The following is a 14,846-nucleotide window of genomic DNA, read 5'->3' as shown; positions in this document are numbered from 1 at the left end:
TTTGTTGCCTTGCAGAACTGGGAGGTAAGACTTTTGCTGAAGATAAGAATTACTTTGGACACAGGAATTGGAGGAATCAAGCAGAAACATGCCTAGAAATTTACTATGTTGCTTTTTAAGCTACTAAGGGAGGAAAGCAATCAATAGTCTGACCCAGAGGTAAGGACTGTGAGCATTGCAAACTATCCCCAAGCGTATCATAGTAGCATCTATATTTTGTCAGTAACCAATAACTGTCTAATTGAACTTGAAGCCAGAGTGAACCCATGCCTGTTACCTGTGGCTGGTGAGGTCATGGACCCTAGAGGAGAGCCTACAATTGCCACTTTCCTAAACCATCATAATTTCTAGCTTCATCCCAAATACTTATATATCCTTATATATACAGATGTGTGTAACTGTTAGCCCTCATCAATGAAGCTTTATTTTTATTTTTTCTTTTGCAGGTTGGGATCCTCACAGAAATCTCCAATTGGCTGAATGCATAACATAACTCTTACATGTAAAGCTAAGGGAAAAGGGGCAGAAAAAAATTGTAAAAAAACAGAGAGGACAAGGATATCTAATGTGAGATATTATCTTTTATTCTATGTTAGGGAATCTGAACTCATGACATTTCTACAGTATGTCTACCTAAACAAGCCTTACACAGTGACAGCACCAGTTGACATAACAAACTCAATGGGGGGAATCTGACAAAGCTCCACATTTTTCTGAGGGAGGAGGAATCGGTCTTCTCCATGGAAAAGTCCCTTTCTAGATTATTCAATTGCAAAAGGCTAGCCTTAAATGCATATTCATTCAAACGACATGAGATTGACTCAGCCAGGTGGTTGCATTATATACACTTACATATATTCATAACACATGCAAGCATGTAAATGTAAAAGCAATAATAGGGCGAGGGAGCAGAAGGAGGGAGAAGATAAGCAAGGAAGTCTGGACCGCGAGGGGTTGATCCACACACTGAGACAGTGTGCCTGTTTTAATGGAAGCTCACCAAATCCAGCTGGACTGGTACTGAATCAGCATGTTATCAAACAGGACTCTGAATGTGGCTGAAAATGGGGGCTGACTGAGAAGCCATTGATAAAGGCATGGGACTTTTTTATACTGCATGTACTGGCTTTTTGGGACCCTAGTCTATTTGGATGCAAAGCTTCCTAGGCCTGGATGTGTGTGTGTGTGTGTGTGTGTGTGTGTGTGTGTGTGTGTTGGGGGCGGGGGGGGGGCTTGGACTTCCCACAGGGCAAAGTTCCCTGCTCTCTCTTAAGGAGGGAGGGGAAGGTAGGAGGGTGAGTGGGGAAGCGGGAGGGGAGGAAGTGTAAATTTTTGAATGGAAAAATAAAAAAAATGTTATAATAGGGAAGAAAGATAGTGAATATGAGAGGAAGTGGGGAAAGCAGAAGTTCAGGGGAGGAATGGAGTTTGGATATAATGAAACTGGGTAATCTTGTAGGATTTTCTCAAAATTAAAAATAAAATAAAATTGGATTTTTCCAATTGGGAGCATATGACTTTAAAACATTACTTCAGCCAAGTTTAGATGAAACTACACTATTTTATGACTGTGAAATTATTTCATGATTTGAAAAATCCACAGGGTAGTTAATTTAATGTAATGAGGTTTTTGAGATCTGTCTTCTTCACAAAACAGTTATAAATATGAGAGTACAATCAATTTTTATCATTAATCGTGATATAAGAATGTGTGTGACATTGTTCATTTATTGTATTTTTCATGTGCTATTTTTTGGTTGATAGAAGTTGTTTGGCTTGTTTTCTTTTTCTTTTTTCCTTCTTTTGAGTAAAATAATTGAATAATACAGAGCAGAACGAATTATTCCCTTTAATAAAAAAGGTTTTGTGCAACTTGGTCACAGGTACAGACCCCCTATTTTTATCATACAAAAGGTTCTGATATGGGCTACACACTTCTAAACTTAGTGCAGTTTTGTTTTAAAGCCATTTCTTGCTCGAATATCTCCAATTCCAGAATTTTTTTAAAAATGTTGAAAGTTATGAATTAGTCACCTTGAAATGTGTATTTTTCTGTCAAACGAAATGTCCCATGTGGCTGAGTTTTGCATTCTATAAATAGATATGATTACCTTTCAGATTGGAGATCAATCACTAATGAAGCTTTGGAGAGAAAAAGAAGTTTCCCCGGGGTAACAGACAGCATGGATACCATCCTTGGCCGATGGACCTTGGTGCATGTCCATAAAAATCAAACTCTATGGCTGTAGAATTGACTTAGATCCCAGAGACCAACAATTTTTTTTTTTCCAGGAGGAGGAGACTTTAATGCCATGGAAAGGGAAGATGCTTAGGGTGTGGTCTCTGGCAGAGGGATGCCTTGGCCCTGGTCTTGGGCCAGGAGACAAAGAAGCAAGGAGTGCAGAGCCCTGCAAACAGGTGTGTACCCCAAGCGGCTCAGATGTAGGTAATCATACATGTCATGGTGGCTTATGGTGCCGTCAGAATGTACAAAGCCGGGGTCTGCATCTAAGAAGTGGGCTCCGGGGTGGCCAGCTAATGCTGCCCGCACCAGCTCATTTACCTGTCGGTTTTTCTCCCGAAGTGGGCTGGGGTGCTGGCCCCTCGGAAGCAGGCCCAGCACAACCACCGGCGCCTGGGGCTGCAGCTTGTTCACAAGTTGTACAATGGCTTTGATGCCACCTGTCACCTGCTCTGCTGTATGGCTGTGGTTGTTGGTGCCCACCCAGACCACCACGATCTTGGGCCGGATGTGTTCCAGCTCCCCATTCTCCAGCCGCCAGAGTACATGCTGTGTGCTATCCCCACCAATGCCAAAGTTAAGTGCGTGCAGAGAAGAGCTCCCGCCAGATCTCACACTGGTGCATTAACTGGACCAAGGAGTCCCCGATGAAGACGACTTCTGCTTCCTTGTCTTTGCTGTCTGCCACGAAACGTTGGTGCAGAGACATCCAGCGCCCATCGCCCTGCACGTCCTGCACTGGCGTGGGCTTGCTGGCCGGATTCCTGTCCCTGCTCATTCTCAATACCGCAGCCCCTGTAAAGGCGACAAGGAGCAGGGACAACCTAGCGCACTTCCTCGGGGGAGGAGATCATTTGCTGCCGAGACCAACAATTTTAAATATTAAAAGTTTCTTTTCAAACTAAGGACAATTTATAGTGATAAGCAGTCAGTCCAAGGCTAGTGAGTGCTAAGAAAACTGAGTCCCTTAAACCCAGGGATGGCAATGCCTTTGTGTTTCCTGGGAACTAAAATGACTCATCCAATCCTGGTTAGTAAACAAGGTGTTTCCATGTGGTTTTCTGTATTTAGGTCCTTATGGGCTTTTCTAGAAAATCATGTATGTATTAAAAATAATAAAACCTCTCTGAAACCCATATTCATCATCATAAATCGAAGCACAGAATCAATTTTTTAAAATCTTAAATTGAAATGCATTGCCAATTGAGAATGTATCTACCCTATTTCAATTGATATATTTAAGTTGATATTCAGATTTGAATCCATTTTCTTTCTTATTAAAATTTATCTCATTCAGCTACAGGCTATGCTTTATTTGGACAACCTGGTAATATAAACATAGAGGTTCTGATTTCCGGTGGATGGCTTCTTAAATTTTAACTTTACATTGAATTTGCTGGAGCTGGTGTTATTGATGGTTGTGAATCACCCTGTCATTAACTAGTTACTGAACTTGGGTTCTCTGCAAGAGCAACAAGTGCTCCTAATCACTGAGTCATTTTCCTCAGCAACTCTGAAGCTTCCTATGAACTGGCTTTGTGGGAGCTTAGCCTGTTTGGATGCTCACCTTCCTGGACCTAGATAGAAGTGGGAGGACCTTGGTCTTCCCGCAGGGCCGAGAATTTGGACTGCTCTTCAGTATCGAGAGGGAGGGGGAATGGAGTGGGGGGAGGAGAAGAGGGGTGGAGATAGGGGGAGGGGAGTGAGGGGAGGAGGCAATATGTGGGAGGAGGGGGAGGGAAATGGGAAACGGGGAGGAGGCAGAAATTTCAATTAAAAAAGAATAAAATAAAAAAAAATATTCTGTAGGTAAAACCTCAAGCCAGCATTTGCTTTCATGGTTTCTAACAAAGACTAATTAATATGAGTGAAATTAAAAGAAAACTTACCTTGAAACAATTCCCTTACTGAACTCTATCCTCAAAGCACTTTCTAATTTGCAATTTGTATTTTCATCACTGACCAAGAGAGTTAAAAGAAATAAGACATCTGATTATGAAAATACTTGTTGTGCTCTGAATCGTAGACTAGATAAATGTCCTCTGAATTATTAAGAAATTAATATTTATATCACTTCTTATGCATAAAGGATGAAGATACTTCATAATTTGTCATTCATTAAATGATATTTGAAAAATGTTTGCCTTTGCCAAGCACTGGAACAACCTTCCATTGAGATTTCTGAAGGGGATATTAGACATGTGCAAATGTCTTACCAAGCTCCCCATGTCTAACATGAATGTTTAGATTGAACTAAGTTCAATGGTGACTATATTTTGGTGCTGATTTTCTTTAATTTTATTTTCTTCTCTGGCCTCTATTCTGAGATGTTAAGAAAAGGGTCAATAGCAGAGTTTTAAACTTTTGAATTATACTCTATTTAATTGCATATTTGGTAAAATTAAGATGCAAATAATAGTGAATCTTAATGATAGAATTCTTTCTAAAAATATTTTTATTTTATGATTCCTTATTCTAAACTAAACTCAATTACTGTTGGCCATTTATTGCTTCAAATAATATCTTAGCATCATAATCTCGAGCTTGAATAATAATTTTACAAAAGCCAGATTTAAAAAAATGGAACTGTAAAATAGAACTCTATGGTGTTCTTGAGAAAGTGTTTCATAAGCAAAGTTTCCAACCAGTCTGGCTTTTCTCACCTTTCTCTTCTCCTCCAGAATGCGTGTATGTGCATGTGTGTGTATATATATTTTCACACACATATATGCTTATATATATATATATATACTTTTCTATGAATATACTATTTATTTGAAGATTCCTTTTGATTGGAATATATTTATTCTTGGTTTTATGGAAAAGCAACAATAATGAATCAAAGTGACAATATTATATTTAAAAACATATATTACTTGAACTTTCAATTGATTCTTTTAGGACAAAATATGTGATTTTTTTTCACTGTTTAGGAAGAAGGAATAACTAGAATATGGGAAATATTCTAGTAGCTTTTTGGACACTGTGTGTCATGGACCTATCAATATTTTATATACCCTAAGTTTCCGTCACATCAAATTATGATTATGAGCCCATTTATGTGTGTTATCCTCCATTCACTTTAGCTTCCTGGTTGATTAGGGAAAACAAGTAAAAACTGAATGTGTAAATGACCAAACATATTCATTACCTAATCACTTCGTCGAACGGCTGGAGTTATCTCAAATAGATGTGACCGAGGCTTTAAACACATTATACAAAATGACCAGATCATCCCTGCACTAATAGAAACTTTCATCCCAGGGGTATTTTAGCCCACACGTGTAGTGAGAAAAAGTGCCATCTGGAAGTAATTCGCCATTATTGCTTCTTATCAGTGTGGCTGAGCATGGTTTTTTGTATCAAGTATAAATGAATCACGGAGCAGACTGATATATGCTCATGAAACTACAAAAACTTGCTAGGCTATCATCTTACTGTGCAGAAGGAGGTCTGATATAGAGGTAGGCTACATCCTTCGAGTTCAAGGCATAAATGTGACTTGTGGAAAGGGAAATGGACTGAAATCTATATGTGTTATTCCAGGAAATTACATATTCTTCTTAAAGTAAAATAAACACTTGACCAAGCTGTTAATCATCCCTAGTAGAAAGGACTTACAGATTCAATATTAAGATGATGGGCTTCCCACTGATCTTAGAAGCACTATAGTCAAATGAATTCATTTTTTTTCGGAAATCATTTAGATAAAAATTATATTTGCATTGAAGAAGATGAATGGCTTGAATGCTAAAATGCCACTTTAAAAACACATTGTCCTTTCTCTGGGCTTCAGTTAGATTTCAGTTAAGATTTACTTAGGAAAGAAAGGCATCCAAAACCCAAGTTTTTCTTGAATAGAATAATAAGTATTCTAGATTTTCCATATGAAAAAGAGGAAATGCAGGATAACAACAGAAGCAAGTGAGTGCATGTCTCAAATTCACTTCATATTTATACATGCAGTTCACCTAATTAAGAATATACTATTCCAAATTATCATTGTTTCATAAAATCTGTATCTTATATTTTAATTTATATTGAAATAGTCTTTCTGCTGTGGCACATTTGGAAATCTACCTGTAGTGATATTGTAGCTGGTAACTCCTATAAAAACAGTTTTCAAAAATTGTCTCTTCATGGGGAGGTTGTAGGATTTAGTGATTAAGGATGTGTACAGTTTGGTATAAGTGCATTTGTTTCCTAGGAAACAAACCAGTACTGTGCTACTGAAGAAATTTGTAAGCATTAAAATGTTCTGTAATCGGGCCTCAGGAGAACATATTAAATTTTTAAAATGGAATGAATATTTGACATCCTAGTCACTTTATAAATACACTTTTCTATGAGAACTGCTGTCAAGAAGATGCGTTTCTATAGCAAGAGCGACATGATAGGTGGACCAGGAGCACAAGTTGACCATTCACAGGACTGATGCAGGTGGCAGAATAAGGGTAGGTGTCATCCTAACGACTAGGTAATTCATACCAGGAGGTATAAAATCACAACTATTATGGTTTCAGTAAAAACCTGACACAATTGGAGCTCTCAGGTATCTACAAGGAAGACCCCAGTCTAGACACCTAGCAATAGAAGTTATGTAGCCTAAATTGGCCATCTCCTGTGATCTGACTGGAGACTAGCCCAATCTTCATGAGAAACGTCATCCAGCAACTAATGGAAACAGATGAAGACCCACAGCCAATATTAGGCTCAACTCTGGGAATCATGCACAAGACGGGGAGAAAGGATCATAAGAGCCAGAGGGGTTAGGGACACCACAAGCAAACTTAGAGTATCAACTAACCTGGGTTCTCAGAAGCTCACAGATACTGGAACCTGCGTGGGATTGACCTAGGCCCTCTGCATATGTTGCAGCTGTGTGGCTTAATCTTCTTGAGGGATGCTTAACAGCACTAGCAAGGGCTGTTTCAGACTCTTTTACTGGCTTTGGGGACCCTACTCCTCATATTGTGTGACCTTGCCTAGCCTTAATGCATGGGAACTTAGACTTACTGCAACATGATTTGCTGGGTTTAGAGGCTAATCTTGGGAGACCTGCCCTTTCCTAAACAAAGATGGAAGAGAAGTGGATTGGAAGGTAGGTAGGAACAGTGTGGAGGGTGGGACGATGGATTGGGAGGAGAGGAGGGAGGAGAAACTGTGGCCCGGATACAAAATAAATAAATAAATTTATTTTAAAAAATGGCACCTATAAATAGAGGAGAGGGTGCCCGAACTGGCTTTGTCTTATAGTCAGATTGATGAATAACTTAAATGTCACCACAGAGCCTTCATACAGCAACTGATGGAAGCAGAGGCAGAGAGCCACAGTGGAGCACTAGGCTGAGCTCCCAAAGTCTAGATGAAGAGTGGGAGGGGTGAGAATATGAACAAAGAGGTCAAGACCATGATGGGGATACCCACGGAAACAGTTTACCTGAGCTAATAGGAGCTCATCAACTCCAGTCAGACAGGGAAGGAACCAGCATAGGACCAAACTAGACCCTCTGAGTATGGGTGACAGTTTTATGCTTGGGGAAGATTGTGGGGTCCACTCCCTACTACTTGTACTGGCCTTTGTGGAACCCATTCTTTTTAGTTGGATACATTGCTAGCCTAGATATATAGTGGAAAGGGCCTTGGACCTTCCCCAAAGCAATGTGCCTTACCCTCTCTGAGGAGTGGATGTGGGGTGGCATGGAGGTTAAAGTACAGGGAATGGGAAGGTGGGAACTTGGATTGGTATGTAAATTTTTTTAAAAAAAAGGTAGTTTGTCTTCTTCTTCTTCTTCTTCTTCTTCTTCTTCTTCTTCTTCTTCTTCTTCTTCTTCTTCTTCTTCTTCTTCTTCTTCTTCTTCTTTCTTACAAATTTTTACCTCCTCCCCTCCCCTCCTCCCATTTCCCTCCCTCTGTCCCCCCTCCCCTCCCCCTCCCACTCCAGTCCAAAGAGAAGTCAGGGTTCCCTGTCCTGTAGGAAGTCCTCCCCCTTCCCTCCAGGTCTATGAAGGAGAGCATTCAAACAGACTAGGTTCCCAAAGAATAAAAAATAATAATAATAAATGGCAGCTACAGTGAGACAATGACAAACTGATTTAAAAATAAATATTTATATGTAGAAATAAAATGACAAGGATAAATCAGAAAAGCTCAATTTAAAATATATATTATGTACATATTATATGTACATGTATTGTGTATATTATTTATTTTCTGGAGTTAAAATTGAAGGCTAACAGCTTATAAAGATTCCTCTAAACCATGCTATCTTTTGGTTAACAGACAGCTCAAGAATATGCCATATGGCCAGGCGGTGGTGGCACATGCCTTTAATCCCAGCACTCGGGAGGCAGAGGTAGGCAGATCTCTGTGAGTTCGAGACCAGCCTGGTCTACAAGAGCTAGTTCAAGGACAGGCTCCAAAACCACAGAGAAACCCTGTCTCGAAACCCCCCCCCCAAAAAAAGAATATGCCATATGTTAAATGTTTTATGTATACCTATGGTGGCACTTGACGTTTTCACCACTCAGCTATTTTGGTGAGCTGCCTTCTGCGTGTCTCTGGCTATGAATGATGTTCTAAAATATGTTATGTAATGATGTAGTGGAAAAGATTGACGATTTTGATCTCCCTTCTCATTTCTCAATTGAAAGACAAGGCTTCTGAAATTTAATTCTCAATGTTTTGAAATATATTGCTTAAAATATGATATGATGCAATAAAGGTTGTGTCATACTAAATATCTAATTCATATTGCTACTTGCTATCTCCATTATTGAAAACTGACCCTCATGTTACTAGAAATTACATATCAGAGTAACTATTGTGCATGTGGCCTGTGAGCTTTGGAAGAGGACAGATGCAAAAAATTTGAAAGTATGTGCACACATAGTGTATAATACTATTGGTTATAAAATTGAGTTTTTTATTTGAAGATAAAAGGAGAAAATAGGAGAATGTAGTCCAAATTTAAGTGTCAATGGATGGCTCAGCTTAATAGTCCTTATACTGAAAGCATGGAAAACCGAGTTAAAATCCCCAGTACCCATTAAAAAGCTGGAAATAGCTGTGTATGCTTGTAACCCTGCAATACGTTTGGAGACAGGTAGATCCTAGAGCTGACTGACCAGCCAACCTAACTATGCAAATAAACAAGCAACAACCTCCAACACCAGTGCCACAAGCTTCCAGCTCAGAGAGAAATCCTTTCTTAAGGCTATCGGGCGGGAAGCTTAGAAGAGGACACTTGGGCTAGCCTTCCCATGTGCACACATGGGAGAAAGCAACACACGCACACAAGATCAGTATGATAGAGTGTGAATTTATACAGAGGACATTTAAACAGCATTAAATAGGGAGGCTGAAAGAAATAAGCCACTGGACACAGAGCAGAACATGACACCAGAGTGAGGGTTAAAGGAAAGGTGGGAATTAAAAGTAGAAAGAAATCAAATTGGGTAATATTTAAAAGCTTGAAAGAATTAGTGCTTACCATCCATGGGAAAAGGTTATCTATTTACATATGATGGGAAGTTTTGTTAAGAGCCTGTTCAAATAATAATGTGAGCTGCTTTGTCTTTGACTCCTGGGTAAAAGGTATGTTTACTTGGTGGATGGACCTACAGTCAAGGAACACAGACTGGACGTGGGAGCTGTGATTCTGCCTCTTCCTGGGAACATTGGCAAATGGGATGTACAAAGGGTTTAGGAAGACTTTAAGTCCTGAGAGTCACTTTGTTGGAGCTATTTATACCTTCAGGATCTCTCTGTGGTCATATGCATAAGAAAATAAGACTCTTTGCTGGAAGTAATGTTTGCTTTATCTTTACTAATCCTGTGTGGCCACAAACAGAGGTGGTCACACATGCTCTTCATTAGGAAAAGGAAATGTTCAGAGGTCAGTGTTTGTCATTATTACCTCTACAACATACAGATGGAGAACAGCATGCAGTGTATTCAGAAACCTAATATTTTAAATCTGGGGCTCGAGCTGGAATTGGGGTTTATTTTCATTTGGGAAAGTGGAAAAAATGTTTTTTTTTTACAGTTCTGTGCCCTTGAGAAGTCCTTTTTACCACAAGGGAAAATTGTTGAACTTGACCTACATGTTACATTAGCACGAAGCTGGATATAAAGCCATAAGTACTTGCTTTATTAGGCAAAATAAAATATATGAGCACAGTTATATTTACAAATATATAGTGAGTTAAACAGAAAAGTGTAAGAGGTTTTTAAAGAGAGATACCTTGTGAGTATACTTTATCTATTTACATATGTTGGGGAAGTTTTGTAAGATTCTCTGATTCTCTACTACCTAGGTTCTGAATTAAATCAAACATGTGAATGCATGCAAAGTCCTCAAGAGTGACAAAATTAAAAGTCATAATTAAAAATTAAAATACCTCAGCATCTATTAGCACTGCAGTGACCATACCCAGAGATCATTTACACATATAGTAAAATATTTAAGTTTACTGTTTTGTATTCAACACTTGTTCAGAAGATTGCCTTCTACAGGTTATATAAATAAAGAATTTTATAATTAGGTATGATTATATGCATAAAATATTTCTGCTTATTTTTTAAAACCACCACTTGAAAATTTCAAGGGATTCTCACTCATCATTTATGCCTGGCATAATATTTCAACTGGATAAGTTGGATTAAAACTGCATTTGCCTGTAATTCAGTTTGGTTGATGTAGAATTCATTCTGGCAGAAATCAAGTGTGGTGAACAGAGAAGAAGAGGGGAGTGTGTTTTTTCTCTCAGATATATGTCTAAATCCAAGTGGCATGACAGTCCTTGTGTAACCATAAACTTTTGTTGAATTTCTATGAGTTTCAGGATTTAGAACTATAAATAAAGAAGAACTAAGCATCAGGCTTGAGGAACAAACTCAGCAGAACTCCAGTTTCCAAATGGGAATGGGGTGATTTTATCTTGTGTCTTCTAGAAATAGAAAAGAAAACCTGGGATTCTTGTGTCCCGTCTCTGTCAAGTAGTTTCATGCTAGCTCACGTGTTTTTCTTTCATCTTCAGTTGGTTCAAATGGAAGTGATGGATAATTTAGTAACTACTTGTACTTGTGTGTATTTACAAAATCTTCAGATATTATTATTCTCTTTCACATGGAACAAATAAATAAAAATAAAAAAATGTTCTTTCAGGAATTCTAAGTTGTTCAGGACATAGAATTATAAAAATACAATTGAAATCAATCAAAACTGATCTCCTTAATGACAATGATATACCTGACATTACTGAAATGTACTTAATATACTTAAAAATTATATATACTTAAAAATTATATTTTAACTCAATTAGAATGTCTATTCCTTTATTTTCCTCACCTCTTCAGGGATTGGAAAGGTGCCTGAGCATTTAAAAGAGCTTGCTGCTCTTTCAGCGATATGGCTTGATTCAAAGCACCCCTATCTAGGGACTCACACCCTTTTGAAAATACAGCTCATGGTGATCTGATAATCAAATACATGTCATATACACACATGGACACATATGCATACAAGCACATACATTTAAAAATCTAATATAAGTCTTAAAATTTCCTTTTCCTGCTATGCCACGTTTTCTTCTGTATTTATAGAAATTATTGCCAACTATACAACTATATTTAAAGCTTCCTTTTGTGCTTAGAATTAAATCTCTTTTCCAATGAATATAATTTTTACATCCATATGAATAAGGTAAGTTATTTGGTCAGATATAATTTATTCTAACTTCTGAAAGATTCATTCTACCCTTCAGTGTTTAATACCATGACAAACATTTGTTTCCAATATATCGATACATGGATATATTGATTTCCATTCTTTTCTTTGTAAAGCAAAGGTGTTAAGTAAAATGAGTTTCATGTGATTTCCAATTATGATCTCATAGGAAAAATAAAACTGAAATAAAATGAGCTGCACCTCCAAACAAATGCCATCCAACTGAAGATTCTTTATCTATCCAACACTTTGAGTAGAATATCCATGGCAGCTAATTACCCCTGAGGGGAAAAATAATATAAGAGCAAATTTTCCATTGTGATTGTGCAGTGTTCTTTTCAACAGTGTCATCTGAAATATACAATATTGACAAGCATCATGTAAATTGTTGATGTTTCATAATGTAACAATTCTGTACATGTGAAATAATTATCTTACTTTAAACCTCACATATTAGTCTGAGAGTGAAAGTACATACCAATGCAGAGTCTCCTTACTGACACAGTGCACCCCAGACTTCTCCAACACCACTCTTCATCATTTTATATATACATATAACCCTGAAACATAGGTGTATGCAAAGCACAGAAAAAGTAGTGATGGGTTGACTGGCTTAAAATATTAAGAGGCTTTACAGCTAATATCCACTTATAAGTGATTACATACCATGTTTGTCTTTCTGTGTATGGGTTACCTCACTCAGGATGATTTTTTTCTCATTCCATCCAGTTGCCTGCAAATTTCACGATGTCATATTTTTAAAGCTGAGTAATACTCCATTATGTAAATGTACCACTTCTTTTTCTTCCATTCTTCAGTTGAGGGTCATCTAGGTTGCTTCCAGGTTCTGGCTATTATGAAAAATGCTACTATGAACATAGCTGATCAAGTGTCCTTGGGCTATGATTGAGCATCCTCTGGGTATATGCCCCAAAAGGTATCACTGGGTCTTGAGGTAGAGAGATTCCCAATTTTCTGAGAATTCACCATACCGATTTCCAAAGAGGCTGTACAAGTTTGTACTCCAACCAACAGTGAAGGAGTGTTCCCCTTAAACCACATCCTCTCCAACATAAGCTGACCTCACTGGTTTTGATCATAGTCTTTCTGACAGGTGTAAGATGGTATCTCAAAGTTGTTTCTGATTGGCATTTCCCTGATGCCTAAGGATGCAGATCAATTACTTAAACAGGTAAAGCAAATGATAAACAGATTACAATCCACAACTCTAGAGAAGCTAGGTTAACAATTAGTACCCTAAGTGGCATGCATGGATCATCCTGAGAAGGGGAAATAGATGGAATCTACTGGGTAAACCGGGGGTGGAGGCCATGAGAGTGCCAGGAATGGGGGTGAGTACATGAGGGAATGGATGACCCAGTTGCGGAAAGGACAGTGTGAGAGAGCCCTGAAAGAGATTCCTTGACAGAAGGAGCCATTATGGGGTTAGGGAGAAACTTGGTGTTAGGGAAATTCCCAGGAATCATTCACAACAATGACCTCCAAGTAATAGATGAAAAGTTACGTGAACTGACCCTCCCCTAAAATCAGATTGGTAAATACCATAACTGTCATCATAGAGCATCTCCAGTAACTGACTGAAGCAGATGCAGGGATCCACAACCAAACACCAGGCTGAGCTCTGAGAATCCAATCAAAGAGAAGGAAGAGAGATTTATATGAGCAAGTCTGAGAAGTCTAGACCATGACAGGGAAATCTACAGAGACAGCTGAATCAAACTAGTAGAAACTCATAAAGTGACAGTTGCGGAGCCTACATGGGACCAAGCTGGGCTTGCTCCATGTGGGCGACAGTTGTGTGGCTTGGTCTGTTTGGGGAGCCTCTGGAAGTGAGACCAGGATCTGTCCCTGGTTCAGTAGCTTGCTTTTAGGAGCCCATTCCCTATGATGGGATATCTTGCTGGGACTGGATGCTGGGTGAGGGGCTTGGCCCTGCCTCAACTTAATGTGCCTGGCTTTGCTGACTCCCCATGGGAGGCCTTACCCTTTTTGAGGGGGTAAATAGGGCTTGGGACGGGGATGTGAAGGGAATGGTAGGAGTAGTGGAAGGGGGAACTTTGGTTGGTATGTAAGATAAGAAAATAAATAACAATTTTTAAAAAAGTATTAAGGCAAATGTGATTACAGTGCACTAATGCTAAACCTTGTAAAATTTATCTCATCACCTCTACTGCAGCCTCATTTCTGTGCTCAAGTCATTACACATTCCTCCAGAGGTTGCTTCTTTCTCACTTGTCCTCACTCATCTTCTACAGGTGTCTCTATTGCTATATATGCAAAAGTCCATTTCTAAAATGTGTGGCCACTTCCTCATCAGAGTATTGCTTTAAAAATTGTACACCTCTCTAAAATGTTCTATACAGAACACTTTTCTCCTCACATAGTGTCAGTATTTCCTCTTCAAGGAAAACTCTTTTTGGATCAATCTGCATAACATTCTTTCTGCAATTACTCTTTCATGTCATTTGTGTTGTAACTTGCTTTATACCATGGGTATCGGAGAGTGTTCATGTTGATTTGCTTGCTTTTTAATTATTTGCATTCCCTCACTAAAATAGCAGTTCCATGCAGGAAGTCGAGTTACCCAAACAACCACATCTATTTTTTTAGTTCCATATCTGTATTGAATGTTATTGATGCTTTAAGTTCTCTCTAATTCTGTTGTGGAAACTTGAGAGCTGGAAAATAAGATTTTCTTTTTATCAATGTCATAACTCTCAACCGTCCCCCTTTTTTGGTTTTTCAGTTTATCTGGTCAGCAACTTTATACTATCTAATAATTTCTGATACAGTGATATATGAAAATAGCTGCTTTGGAACTGAGCAACTGATTACATACAAATAAAGATATGG

General features: G+C 38.5%; 1 pseudogene; it reads right to left on the bottom strand.

Moving 5' to 3' along the window:
* Positions 1 to 2,329: 2,329 nt before the first annotated feature.
* Positions 2,330 to 3,095, bottom strand: LOC130864724 (platelet-activating factor acetylhydrolase IB subunit alpha1-like; annotated as a pseudogene).
* Positions 3,096 to 14,846: the final 11,751 nt, after the last annotated feature.

This window comes from Chionomys nivalis, chromosome 22, assembly GCF_950005125.1.
Source record: "Chionomys nivalis chromosome 22, mChiNiv1.1, whole genome shotgun sequence".
Lineage (NCBI taxonomy): Eukaryota > Metazoa > Chordata > Mammalia > Rodentia > Cricetidae > Chionomys > Chionomys nivalis.
This window is presented reverse-complemented; position numbering and strand designations above follow the sequence as displayed.